Source organism: Oncorhynchus gorbuscha, linkage group LG07 (assembly GCF_021184085.1).
Source record: "Oncorhynchus gorbuscha isolate QuinsamMale2020 ecotype Even-year linkage group LG07, OgorEven_v1.0, whole genome shotgun sequence".
Lineage (NCBI taxonomy): Eukaryota > Metazoa > Chordata > Actinopteri > Salmoniformes > Salmonidae > Oncorhynchus > Oncorhynchus gorbuscha.
In genome coordinates, this window is record NC_060179.1 from 20983874 (window position 1) to 20998368 (window position 14495).

At 41.6% G+C, this 14495-nt stretch overlaps 1 pseudogene; it reads right to left on the minus strand.

The window, feature by feature from the left end:
* The window catches only part of LOC124039616, a 306037-nt pseudogene that overhangs the window by 92119 nt on the left and 199423 nt on the right, over window positions 1-14495 (minus strand).

Sequence of the window (14495 nt, forward strand, 5' to 3'; positions counted from 1 at the left end):
TAAGGAGGAGTGGGGTATGTACACTACCATGGATGAAACCCTGTCTTTTTCTAATGATAAGCAGGAGTGGGGTATGTACACTACCCCGGATGAAACCCTGTCTTTGTCTAATGATAAGGAGGAGTGGGGTATGTACACTACCATGGATGAAACCCTGTCTTTGTCTAATGATAAGCAGGAGTGGGGTATGTACACTACCACGGATGAAACCCTGTCTTTGTCTAATGATAAGGAGGAGTGGGGTATGTACACTACCACGGATGAAACCCTGTCTTTGTCTAATGATAAGGAGGAGTGGGGTATGTACACTACCACGGATGAAACCCTGTCTTTGTCTAATGATAAGGAGGAGTGGGGTATGTACACTACCACGGATGAAACCCTGTCTTTGTCTAATGCTGTATTTGTCTAGCTGTATTGACCCTCTGAGAAGAATAAACTTTTGTTTGAGCTTTCATAGTGTCCGTTGAGTTTGTACTCTGAGAATTAGAACCTAACAACACTTTACACAAGTACACTATCAAATTGAGTGAGAGGAAGCAAGGTGAGTGACCAAACATTAGTCTCTGAAAAGCATGAGTAGCCGATAAGAAGAAAAGCTGCGAACAGCATTATAGTCCTGTGGTCGCACCAAAATAAACCTTGGCAACGTTCAGGTGTGTGTGTGTGTGTGTGTGTGTGTGTGTGCGTGTGTGTGTGTGTGTGTGTGTGTGTGTGTGTGTGTGTGTGTGTGTGTGTGTGTGTGTGTGTGTGTGTGTGTGTGTGTGTGTGTGTGTGTGTGTGTGTGTGTGTGTGTGTGTGTGTGTGTGTGTGTGTGTGTGTGTGTGATAGAGGGGAAAGACATTTCAATCAACGGTGGGTAGATTACTTTCATGCAACGGGGCCAGTCCTACCTTTAGTGGCCACTCGTACACAATCGATTTTGGTCTCCTGCGAGGGGAGAAAAAAAAAGAAAGAAAGAGAGGGACAAAAATGGGAAAAGGCATCAGTTCTCAGCCACAACAAATTGCAACATATGTAGCTGTCAGGGCTGTGTAGGGCCTGCTGCCTCAGTCAGGCTGTGCTCGTTCCAATCTGCTGAGACAGACTGGGGTGTAAAACAAAGGAGAGAGAAAGAGAGACAGAGAGAGAGGCTGTGGATCAGCACCTCCGCTTGGCATCTAGCAGCCAGCTGTCAGAGACTAGTCTGCAACTACACCATGCCTGTGTGTTCTCTACAGTTTATAGCCAGAGTCAAGCACGACCTTCAGGCTCCATACACACGTGTTCACATACAAGTGGGCACATACAGTATGTACACAGAGATATTCACAGGAACATATGCACATACAGTATACATTAGATGTGGGTGTGCACACCTCAAATGTCCATAGTGGAGCTAGCTATACTGTAAATCACCCTGTGATGGTGGACAGAGTATGGCTATGAGTGGGAACCTAATAACTGTTGAAACACGCTCACCCACCCCGGTTTTGCTTTCGCTCGTCTTACAAACGTGGAAGCAACAAACACAGAAAAGCAACGACGCATGAATATTCAAGCGGTTGAGGAAAGTGACTTGGGGCTTATGCTTAAATCCCCCCGTGTTTTATGACAGCAAAATGCTCTTGTGTGGCTTGTTGCATTATTGAGGAGACGACAAATTAAACTGTGGAGTGTGCTGAATAATTAAAACAACCAGGAGGATGGTGTGAGTGTGGGACTCAGGTGGGGAGTGGAGAAAGCTCTGGAGCAACAAGGGGACGAAAAGAAGAGACTTGTCTACTAGGGCCGCTTGATGACATTGGAGCCAGATCCTGCCATATGGCAAATGACACCAGCACTTAATGAGATACTAGCATGGAAATGGAATAGCTGGCTGTAATTTAGTTAGAATGATTCAGATCACTTAGAATCTAGGATTAGAATACCTGGCTTAAACTAACAAAATGTGAACATCTCCATTTTCAGTTAGGTCTTACAGCTAAATTCAGTATTAAATGTCGTTTTCCCTCCAATATGCAAGTCTGCCTCATGGAGGCCGGCGTCCTTTCTCTGATCTGAACTGAGGCCAAAAGGCTGAGGGGAAGGGAAATATTGTTGTTTTCAGTCTCTCTCCCTCCCTCCCCTCCTCTCTCTCTACTCAGAAGAGAGACCCAGGACCTACTGATCTACTCTCTAGCCTCTCCAGCAATTGTTTGGGAAACTGTCTCCTGTTTAAAATGTCAGCACAGAGGCTTCTACTGTAATGTGTGTGTATTATCAGAGACTCATATAAACACACAGAGGATTCAACTGTAATGTGTGTGTATTATCAGAGACTCATATAAACACACAGAGGATTCTACTGTAATGTGTGTGTATTATCAGAGACTCACATAAACACACAGAGGATTCAACTGTAATGTGTGTGTATTATCAGAGACTCACATAAACACACAGAGGATTCTACTGTAATGTGTGTGTATTATCAGAGACTCACATAAACACACAGAGGATTCAACTGTAATGTGTGTGTATTATCAGAGACTCACATAAACACACAGAGGATTCAACTGTAATGTGTGTGTATTATCAGAGACTCACATAAACACACAGAGGATTCAACTGTAATGTGTGTGTATTATCAGAGACTCATATAAACACACAGAGGATTCAACTGTAATGTGTGTGTATTATCAGAGACTCATATAAACACACAGAGGATTCTACTGTAATGTGTGTGTATTATCAGAGACTCATATAAACACACAGAGGATTCAACTGTAATGTGTGTGTATTATCAGAGACTCATATAAACACACAGAGGATTCAACTGTAATGTGTGTGTATTATCAGAGACTCATATAAACACACAGAGGATTCAACTGTAATGTGTGTGTATTATCAGAGACTCACATAAACACACAGAGGATTCAACTGTAATGTGTGTGTATTATCAGAGACTCACATAAACACACAGAGGATTCAACTGTAATGTGTGTGTATTATCAGAGACTCATATAAACACACAGAGGATTCAACTGTAATGTGTGTGTATTATCAGAGACTCATATAAACACACAGAGGATTCTACTGTAATGTGTGTGTATTATCAGAGACTCATATAAACACACAGAGGATTCAACTGTAATGTGTGTGTATTATCAGAGACTCATATAAACACACAGAGGATTCAACTGTAATGTGTGTGTATTATCAGAGACTCATATAAACACACAGAGGATTCAACTGTAATGTGTGTGTATTATCAGAGACTCATATAAACACACAGAGGATTCAACTGTAATGTGTGTGTATTATCAGAGACTCATATAAACACACAGAGGATTCAATTGTAATGTGTGCGTATTATCAGAGACACACACAGAGCTGTACCGCTAGCTGCTCCCCTACTGCCCCACAGCACCCTATTAGCAATAGTAGGAGTCAGACGGCGTAACATCCCACTCCTCTCCCAGACCTCCATTAGGGGGTTAGTGTGTATCCCTGCTCCCCCCACCAGAAGGTGAGACCAGAGCACCGAGACGAGACAAGCCTGGTCTCACCCACCCACCCAACCCCCCCTGGATAGTCTTTCTCCAATTAGAGGCAGTGAATTATCTAATGGCCCGAGTTTGAGAGCAGAGGAAAGGAGGAAAGCGGAGGAGAGGAGGAAAGCGGAGGAGAGGAGGAAAGCAGAGGAGAGGAGGAAAGTGGAGGAGAGGAGGAAAGTGGAGGACAGGAAGAGAGCAGAGGAAGAGAGCGGAGGAGAGGAAGAGTGCAGAGGAGAGGAAGAGAACAGAGGAGAGGAAGAGTGCAGAGGAGAGGAAGAGAGCGGAGGAGAGGAAGAGAGCGGAGGAGAGGAAGAGAGCAGAGGAGAGAAAGAGTGCAGAGGAGAGGAAGAGAGCGGAGGAGAGGAAGAGAGCGGAGGAGAGGAAGAGAGCGGAGGAGAGGAACAGAGCAGAGGAGAGGAAGAGTGCAGAGGAGAGGAAGAGAGCGGAGGAGAGGAAGAGAGCGGAGGAGAGTAAGAGTGGAGGAGAGTAAGAGCGGAGGAGAGGAGGAAAAAGGATGGGCTTTTCATTAGGACTAATTTATTAGCATTTAAAAGGGGATAGGGTGGATAGTTACATTTTTTCCAATTAGGCCAAAGTGTCTAATGCATTTGTGAATGGCCGTACTTGAATTTTTTACTATCTGAGCAGCAGGTCATTGATAAAAGGGTTGTCTGGCCTCTGGCTGTGCTGGCCTGTACTCCCCCACAGACAGTGCACTATAGCGGTTAGGAGGGGGGGGGGGTATAATCGGGTTGGTTGGAATACTGGGTTATTAACCATTATGATGCAGGATTGGTTATCAAATAGGCCTTGAAGGAGAGTCTTGTTGTGCCTGTTCATTGATCTTCATTTTCCGCACTCGTACAGTTTGCTCTGTTGTCTGTTTCAGACTGGTGTTTTCACAGTGGCTGTGAATGGGGAAGTGATGGAACTTTAGTGGTGGGTTGAACTTTATGTAGGTTTTTGGTGGCAATGTTGTCTCCTACAGTAGTAGGTTCCATAATGCCACATTGATGTGAACATCCTATTTCTACTTGGTGCTTTTAAATAAGAGGCCATTTTCTTTTCAAAATGAGAACTATTTAGGTTAAGGGGTTCAATATCAGATATTAACAATAAGTGCAAATGAATTCAAAATGGGCTTTTGTAAAGCTGTTAAAAGCATCAGTTAAAAGACATTGAATCAGTTTCACATCCAACCTTGTTGTGGGGAGTGAACGAGCTATGACTGACATGTCAAGCCAACCAATCAATAAGCAGCCTCTGGGACATATCCCAGCAGCCAATCCCCACCCCAACATCTCCCCAAGCACTCACCCCATTGGCTGTGCTGACAGCCTGGTAGTAGATGCTGTAGCTCTTGTGGGGGAGGAGGGGGGGCGTTCCAGTAGCCGTTGTAGGTGCGGTTGTCTCCGATGCAGAAGGGTACGGGGGTTTTGATGTCGCCCATGGGCAGCTCGGCCGTGAAGTAATACTGTGAGTTGAGCACGGTGGCGTTCTGGAAGTGGATGGGCACCGGGTAGCAGCGCAGGATCTCTGCCACCCTCCGTGCCCGCCGGGGGCGCTCTTCCTCCACAACCACCTGGTACTTACTACCGAGGAAAGGGAGAAAAAGATCAATCAATTAAATGTACGTATTTTAACAACAACATTGAAGTGCATCCCAGTAAGGGGCGGCAGCGTAGCCTAGTGGTTAGAGCGTTGGACTAGTAACCGTAAGGTTGCGAGTTCAAACCCCCGAGCTGACAAGGTACAATCTGTCGTTCTGCCCCTGAACAGGCAGTTAACCCACTGTTACCAGGCCGTCATTGAAAATAAGAATATGTTCTTAACTGACTTGCCTGGTTAAATAAAGGTTAAAAAATTAAATAAAAAAAATCCACCCCCCCCAAAAAAAAACCCCATCAAAATAACACTTGGAATCTATGTAAAATAAGGAATACATTTCACAGGTAACATAACGTAGCAGGTGTAAAAGTATTGCCTGAAAATTATCCCTGACATACTGGTCTTGATGAGAAGAATAATACTGTTGGGGGAGGTTCTCTTCTGCACTGTTCAACCAATCCAGTAAATGTGGAGGAGCAGTTAAGACGGAGTGTCGCCAGAGAGGAAGATAACTGGGCCCGAAATCTCTTCTCCAGCAGGTTGAGTTTTTATGTTTATTTCGCTCACCAAGCAAGGAGTTTTTGTATGGAGGTCAATGAGTGTGGTTCATATATTTTTTGTATGTCTTATTTGCTTAGTGTGGCTTATTTGATCGACTAGAAGTTTCGTAATGATTTGGTTGTTACGAGTGTCCTGATACAAGTAGAACACACGACAGCCTGGCAACTTTGAGAAAAAAAACCTATCGGAGTTGTGCCTGGTCGTCACTAGTTACCACAGCCACAAAGTCGTAATCCTCAACTATTTCTACAATTAATCTTCTTAAAATTTGATTTTAAACCGAACCACACTGCTAACCTTAAGCCTAACCCTAAATTATGATCAAAAAGCTAAATGTTTGCTTTCATAAATTTTTACGATATAGCCCATGACTTTGTGGCTGTGGTAACTAGCGTATCTGCCCTCATTGGCTCGAATGGTCCCACCTGATCTTGCCTCTTCCCAACTGCCTTCCATTTTTGAAGCAATTTTTCATTGTTAGAACGGAGTATCTGGTCTATATAATGGATAGTATGTGGTGTTGCCTTGTTAACATCCAAGAGTGGAAGTCGCAGCACAGGCTCCCTTCCCATTTCCCTTGAAGAACAGAAGATTTGATTGTTGCGGACTCGGCAGAGGTCAATTTACAGGTAAAGCCAAGATAAAGAAAAGGCCAACATAAAGTGTCTTAATAGGGCATTGGGCCACCATGAGCCAGAACAGCTTCAATGCACCTTGGCACCTTGGATTCTACAAGTGTCTGGAAATATATTGGAGAGATGTGACACCATTCTTCCACAAAACATTCCCTAATGTGGTGTTTTGTTGATGGTGGTTGAAAACGCTGTCTCAGGCACCTCTCCAGAATCTCCCATAAGTGTTCAATTGGGTTGAGATCTGGTGACTGAGATGGCCACGGCATATGGTTTCCATCATTTTCATGCTCATCAAACCATTCAGTGACCACTCCTGCCCTGTGGATAGGGGCATTGTCATCCACCGCCATCTCATGTACAGTGCGCCATAGCCACGGTAGCCAAAATAATGGCCAAAATAATAGTGTGCCTAAAATTTTTATAAATCGATCATAAGGGCTTAATTAACTCAGCAACCACAAGACACGACACCTGTTTGGAAGCACATGCAATATACTGTGTAATCCTCATTACTCAAGTGTATTCCATTACTTTGGCAGTTCCCTGAATGTTAACTCCACAGTTTCATTTGTGTCTTTTTTTGATTACAGGCCCATCATTATATACTGTATGTCAAGGCCACATCTTTTCAAACCTGAAAGGATCAAAGAAATCTCTGCCTGCTAGGTTTCGATTTTCTTTGGTTGTATCTTTAATCCATTATTGTGTATTAATGAAATTGCCAAACTAAACCAGATTGAGAAAAATACGGAACACGTTAATTAACGATGACACAATCCCATTTCCACTAGTTCAAAGGGCATAGTTTACATGAGCTGCAGTTTGTGTTTCTCAACTGAAAACACTTTCACGAGCAACCTCAAGTCCTGCAGTCTACCCTTTTATTAGAAAACATATGCAAATGTTAAAAATAAAACGACAAAGCATGACTCCTCAGTGACTTTCAACGTGGCACCGCCATAGCATGCCACATTTCCAACAAGTTAGTTCGCCAAATTTCTGCCCTGCTTGTGCTGCCCCCAGTCAACTGTAAGTGCTGTTATTGTGAAGTGGAAACACCTAGGAGCAACAACGGCTCAGCCGCAAAGTGGTAGGCCACACAAGCTCACAGAACAGAACCGCTGTTGTATGTAGAACCGCTGTTGCACGTAGCACATACATAATCATCTGTCCACGGTTGCAACACTCACTACTGAGTTCTGAACAGTCTCTGGAAGCAACGTCAGCACAATAACTGTTTGTCGAGAGCTTCATGAAATGGGATCACCATGAGCAATGCCACGTGTGTCAGCTTGAGTGGTGTAAACCTCGCCACCATTGGACTCTGGAGCAGTGGAAACGCATTCTCTGGAGTGATGAATCATGCCATCTGGCAGTCCGATGAACAAATCTGGGTTTGGCGGATACCAGGACAACGCCACCTGCCTGAATGCATACTGCCAACTGTAAAGTTTGGTGGAGGAGGAATAATGGTCTGGGGCTGTTCTTCATGGTTCGGGCTAGGCCCCTTAGTTCCAGTGAAGGGAAATCTTAACACTACAGCATTCAATGACATTCTAGACAATTCTGTGCTTCCAACATTCTGGCAACAGTTTGGGGAGGGCCTGTTCCTGTTTCAGTATGACAAATCAAATCAAAGTTTATTTGTCAGGCGCGCCGAATACAACAGGTACAGTGAAATGCTTACTTACAAGCTCTAACCAATAGTGCAAAAAAAGGTATTAGGTGAACAATAGGTAGGTAAAGAAATAAAACAGTTAAAAGACAGTCTGTATACAGCAGCGAGGCTTGAAAAGTAGCGAGGCTACATAGACACCGGTTAGTCAGGCTGATTCGTACCCCCCGTACACAAAGCAAGTTCCATACAGAAATAGTTTGTGGAGATTGGTGTGGAAGAATTTGACTGGCCTGCACAGAGCCATGACCTCAACCCCATCGAACATCTTTGGGATGAATTGAAACGCCGACTGCGAGCCAGGCCTAATCGCCCCACATCAGTGCCCGACCTCACTAATGCTCTTGTAGCTGAATGGAAGCAAGTCCCTGCAGCAATGTTCCAACATCTAGTGGAAAGCCTTCCCAGAAGAGTGGAGACTGTTATAGCATCAAAGGGGGGGACAAACTCCATATTAATGCCCATGATTTTGGAATGAGATGTTCGACATGTAGGTGTCCACATACTTTTGATCATGTAGTGTTTAGCCTTGCAATGAGCGCTTTTGTATTCTATACAATACATGCTCCATAGGTTTCCATAATATACTGTACTGAATAGAAGCAAAAATCTGTTAGCATTGGGATGAGAGAGACTCTCGCACTTGGGGTTGGCGGAGGTGGTGACATGCTTTAGTATTGGCAAGGGGGTCTCTCCCTCTTCCTCTCTCTCTGACTTAGCGAACACAGCCCAGCTTTAATTAACTCAGTAAAGCCTGCAGCCTAGCAACCCAGAGAAATAGACCGCCATCTCATTTACAGTGCGCTATAGCGATAGCAGTCGGGCAGGCAATATCCCATCTATGTGGAGGGATTTAAATGGCATAAAATAAAAGGGGGAACTGTGCAAGCGTTCCCGGCTTGCTCTCTGCCAGGATATTTGACGACTGAACCCCTGACACTGGCTGGGGATGAGCGCGCAGCTGTAAGTGTGTACCAAATAATAATGATATGAAAAAGGTTCCTACTAGCGCACCAGCCCCCTATTCCGTGTCAGGCCTGGAATTAAGTTTATTATAAGAAGAGAGATCAACATCCATGATCCAACCCTGAACCAGGCTTTCTGGTGAGAAATTAGAGCAGGGTAGAAAGCCGTGGGAAGCGGCAGAGGCAATAGGCAATATTAATAGGAACTGGATAAGGATTGGGTGGGAGACAAAGTACTTTTTCAGTATGCGGGTGACGGATCAAGTAAGCCCAAGTCCAAAGCCTTTTTCCAATGCAATAGATTGGGATATTGGCAGGGAGGGAGGGAAGGAACAAATGAACATGGAGGTGAAATGACAAGTAGGCCCAGGCAGGCAGGGAGGGAGCCAGGTGGGTCTCTATTAGTCCAATGTGTCTGTGTTAGTCCACGAACACAGTGGAGCGCAATACAGCAGAACAGAAGCAGCTAAATAAGAAGGAGCGATTCAGCCTCTCTTTTCTCCCTCCTAAAGAGCAGCACCAAGACAAATGAGCTTGAAAGTACCCTGGCCTCCACTATTTGTCCTTTAAATAATTCAAACACCTAAAAGGTCAAAACACTCTTCTCACTCACTTCTACTTTATCAAAGTCTGGTTGTAGACAGAGTAGAGACGGAGAGAGGAGTTTGCATTGCATTGAGGCAAATGGACCAGCGTCACTGGTAATGAGGTTAAGGTGTGTGCACAGATATACAATCGGTACTCTGATAATTCAAGAGCAGATACTACCTTCCATAATAAGTTAACAGAAAATGAGTATGAACATTGAATATGAGTATGAACACGGAATATGAGTTTGAACATTGAATATGAACATTGAATATGAGTATGAACACTGAATATGAACACTGAATATGAGTTGGAACACTGAATATGAGTTTGAACATTGAATATGAGTATCAACATGAGTATGAACACTGAATATGAGTATGAACATGAGTATGGACATTGAACGTGAGTATGAACATTGAATATGAGTATGAACATTGAATATGAGTATGAACATTGAATATGAGTATGAACATTGAACATGAGTATGAACACGGAATATGAGTTTGAACATTGAATATGAACATTGAATATGAGTTTGAACATTGAATGAATATGAACATTGAGTATGAACATTGAGTATGAACATTGAATGAATATGAACATTGACTATGAACATTGACTATGAACATTGAATATGAGTATGAACATTGAACATGAATATGAACATTGAATATGAACATTGAATATGAGTTTGAACATTGAATATGAGTATGAACATTGAAAATGAGTATGAACATTGACCATGAGTATGCACATTGACCATGAGTATGAACATTGAATATGAGTTTGAAAATGGAATATGAACATTGAATATGAACATTGAATATGAACATTGAATATGAGTATGAACATTGAATATGAGTATGAACATTGAAAATGAGTATGAACATTGACCATGAGTATGCACATTGAATATGAGTATGAACATTGAATATGAGTATGAACATTGAATATGAGTATGAACATTGAACATGAGTATGAACATTGAATATGAGTATGAACATTGAATATGAGTATGAACATTGGATATGAGTTTGAACATTGAATATGAACATTGAATATGAACATTGAATATGAACATTGAATATGAGTATGAACATTGAATATGAGTATGAACATTGACCATGAGTATGAACATTGAATATGAGTATGAACATTGAATATGAGTATGACCATTGAACATGAGTATGAACATTGAATATGAGTATGAACATTGAACATTAGTATGAACATTGAATATGACTATGAACATTGAATATGAGTATCAACATTGAATATGAACATTGAACATGAGTATGAACATTGAATATGACTGTGAACATTGGATATGAGTTTGAACATTGAATATGAACATTGAATATGAACATTGAATATGAGTATGAACATTGAACATGAGTATGAACATTGACCATGAGTATGAACATTGAATATGAGTATGACCATTGAATATGAGTATGACCATTGAATATGAGTATGAACATTGAATATGAGTATGAACATTGAACATGAGTATGAACATTGGATATGAGTTTGAACATTGAATATGAACATTGAATATGAACATTGAATATGAGTATGAACATTGAACATGACTATGAACATTGAATATGAGTATGAACATTGAACATGAGTATGAACATTGAACATGAGTATGAACATTGAACATGAGTATGAACATTGAATATGAGTATGAACATTGGATATGAGTTTGAACATTGAATATGAACATTGAATATGAACATTGAATATGAGTATGAACATTGAACATGACTATGAACATTGAAGATGGACATTGAACATGAGTATGAACATTGAACATGAGTATGAACATTGAACATGAGTATGAACATTGAACATGAGTATGAACATTGAACATGAGTATGAACATTGAACATGAGTATGAACATTGACCATGAGTATGAACATTGAACATGAGTATGAACATTGACCATGAGTATGCACATTGAATATGAGTATGAACATTGAATATGAACATTGAATATGAGTATGAACATTGAACATGACTATGAACATTGAAGATGGACATTGAACATGAGTATGAACATTGAACATGAGTATGAACATTGAACATGAGTATGAACATTGAACATGAGTATGAACATTGAACATGAGTATGAACATTGAACATGAGTATGAACATTGACCATGAGTATGAACATTGACCATGAGTATGCACATTGAATATGAGTATGAACATTGAACATGACTATGAACATTGAAGATGGACATTGAACATGAGTATGAACATTGAACATGAGTATGAACATTGAACATGAGTATGAACATTGACCATGAGTATGAACATTGAACATGAGTATGAACATTGAACATGAGTATGAACATTGAACATGAGTATGAACATTGACCATGAGTATGCACATTGAATATGAGTATGAACATTGAATATGAGTATGAACATTGAATATGAGTATGAACATTGAATAGGAGTTTGAATATTGCTGATTTGATCCCCGTCCTCTTTGTGACACTCCAACATTAGAACTATAATTGCTGTAATTAGCTCAAAATAATCCTTTAGTTAATTGAGATGGTAATGCAACCCAAAAAGGTTCATGTGAAAAAATATATAATTTAATCAAATGGTATGGCTAATCAGAATATCTGAAGCCATCAGCCCACAAATCATAATTAAAAGCAAATCAACAATCATAACTCATCTCATTTTGTCAACCCTTATAACTAACCATGATGTTTTATAATATAACATAATGGAATATTTGTGCAGCTTGTACCGGGTGGCTCTAGCATAGAGCACAGCATCTGCTGTTTTCGTCACTTTTAAATGGAGCATAACGTTAAGCTGACCTAACTTCAAGGCTGTTTATCTTGAGTGTTACTCATGCACAGTCAAGTGGAACTGAAAGGGGAGTGAGGTGCAAAGACAATGTACAACAAATTCAGCTGATTTCTGACCTTTCCAGGAAGTAACCATCTGCTTTCACCTGAGCAGAATCTCTAGAAGAAAATACTTACAAACAAGAACCAAGAACCGTGGAGTCCTGACTCCACTTGCCACAATCATAATTCCCGACGGCCCACACCTGTGTAAAGCCCCGAAACAAAGTTTGTCTTGGAAATAACACAGTTTGTTGAGTTGAGTGCTCTCCAAACTGGAGGCTGCATTATAAATAGTTGGGCCTATTCAATATTCAATAATTACATTTCCCCCTGGCTTAGTCCACATCCATTGGAGAGTAGATCGGTCATAAACTGCTTGAGAATATTGGGGCAGGTCCCCGTGAATATGCTAGTCGCCTCTGCTCTTTGAACTGTATAGCTCATTACAGACAAGAAGAGCTTCCACAGCATCAATAAGTTCCCTTCTGACTTTCTCCGGAGCCGCCCGAACCCTCTTGGCGCAGCGCTATTTAACGATAAAATCTATGTAATAAAATATTAATTACTGTGAAGAGGCAGGCGAGAAATAAGAGGGCTAATTACGAACCCCGCACAGAACCAAAGGCAGGGCAGAGATGGAGGGAGGGAAAAGAAGAGGAGTGAAGAGAGTAGAGGATGAGTATGATGAATAGGAAGAAGAGAGAAGAGGAGGGCAGCTAGGTGGGAGAGTGGGAGAAGAGGAGGAGCTGAGGAGAACATTAAGTCACAGATTTAGGGCCTCCTTAAAGGCCAGCTATTACTTTAAGAAGCTGTCACCGCAGTGATTTATCCCTCCCTCCCTCCCTCCACCAGGTATACCAGGTGACTGTGCCTCTGGGACAGATGCCTCCCATTGTTCTTACCCATTATAGTTCTAACCAAGAGATCCTCCTGTGAAGGTACAATACATTAAAGTCTGGCTAAACCAGACTGAACTCAATGCGGTGAGTGTTGCATTCAGTCTGGCTAAACCAGGCTAAAAGTATAGGAACTAATTGAGCCCCCCAGAAGAAAATCCAGACTAAGAAATAGCAACTGAAATGTTGAAATGTTGTATTATTATGCCAATGAGGGAAATAATGCCTATATGTCTGAATAGAACAAGCAGCATAAACCGATAAACAGCAGTTGCAGTAAAAGCCTATTTATGATAATGCTATGATAAAGCACTATTCTTTTTACCGCCAGACAACAGGTCAAAAGTTGATATTTTCTCTGCAAATTACCGGGGTGAAAAATGTGTCTGCTTTCTGGGCACAGCCAGTAAAGAGAGAAAAACATAAGCTCGGGGGCTGGAACCGGAGAAGAACGATGCATCTTCAATAAATAATACAAAACCCAGCACAAATGGCTGCTCCAAGGCTACCTGCAACGTCTAGATATCATTTTGAGAAAAACAACTCCCACTTAATTAAATATTTTTCTCTCCCGGTGCCCCCAGGGCACTAGTAAATGTCCTGAGAATTGGAAGAAAATCAAGAGAAATGCGCATCAATACAGGACAAAATGGCTGCCACTCATCTATCCCTTCTTCCCAGCTAAAATATCAGACTTTATTGGACAACCATCAGGATTATCATAGTGAAAAATACATATTGGTGTGCTGTATACTTAAAAGCAATGCGTTGGCAGATTATGAGTATAATCATTTATTTTTCCTTCAGGAGAGTTGGAAAGTGCTGATGGCAAAACTGTCTCCATGATCTCACTGCGGGCTTAATATCGGCAACAATCTCCTCTGGCCTTAGCTTTACCGCAAGCGATGGAACTGCTGAGACACCAACTGAAAACTAAGCAAAAAAGTTTGTACAGATCACATCGTGGCCATACTACTGTTGTTTTTTCTTTGACTTTTGTAGTTCTAGTACTATTTAGTGTTCAATTAACTCTCCTTCATTCAATCCACAACAATCAATGAGGATACTTAGAGAGAGAAAGAAGTGGGGCTATTAACTGGCCACTTCGTAGCTACCCAGGGAAAAGAGAGAAACCTTTGAGAGGAATTCAAATGAGGTTGGGCTGGGAG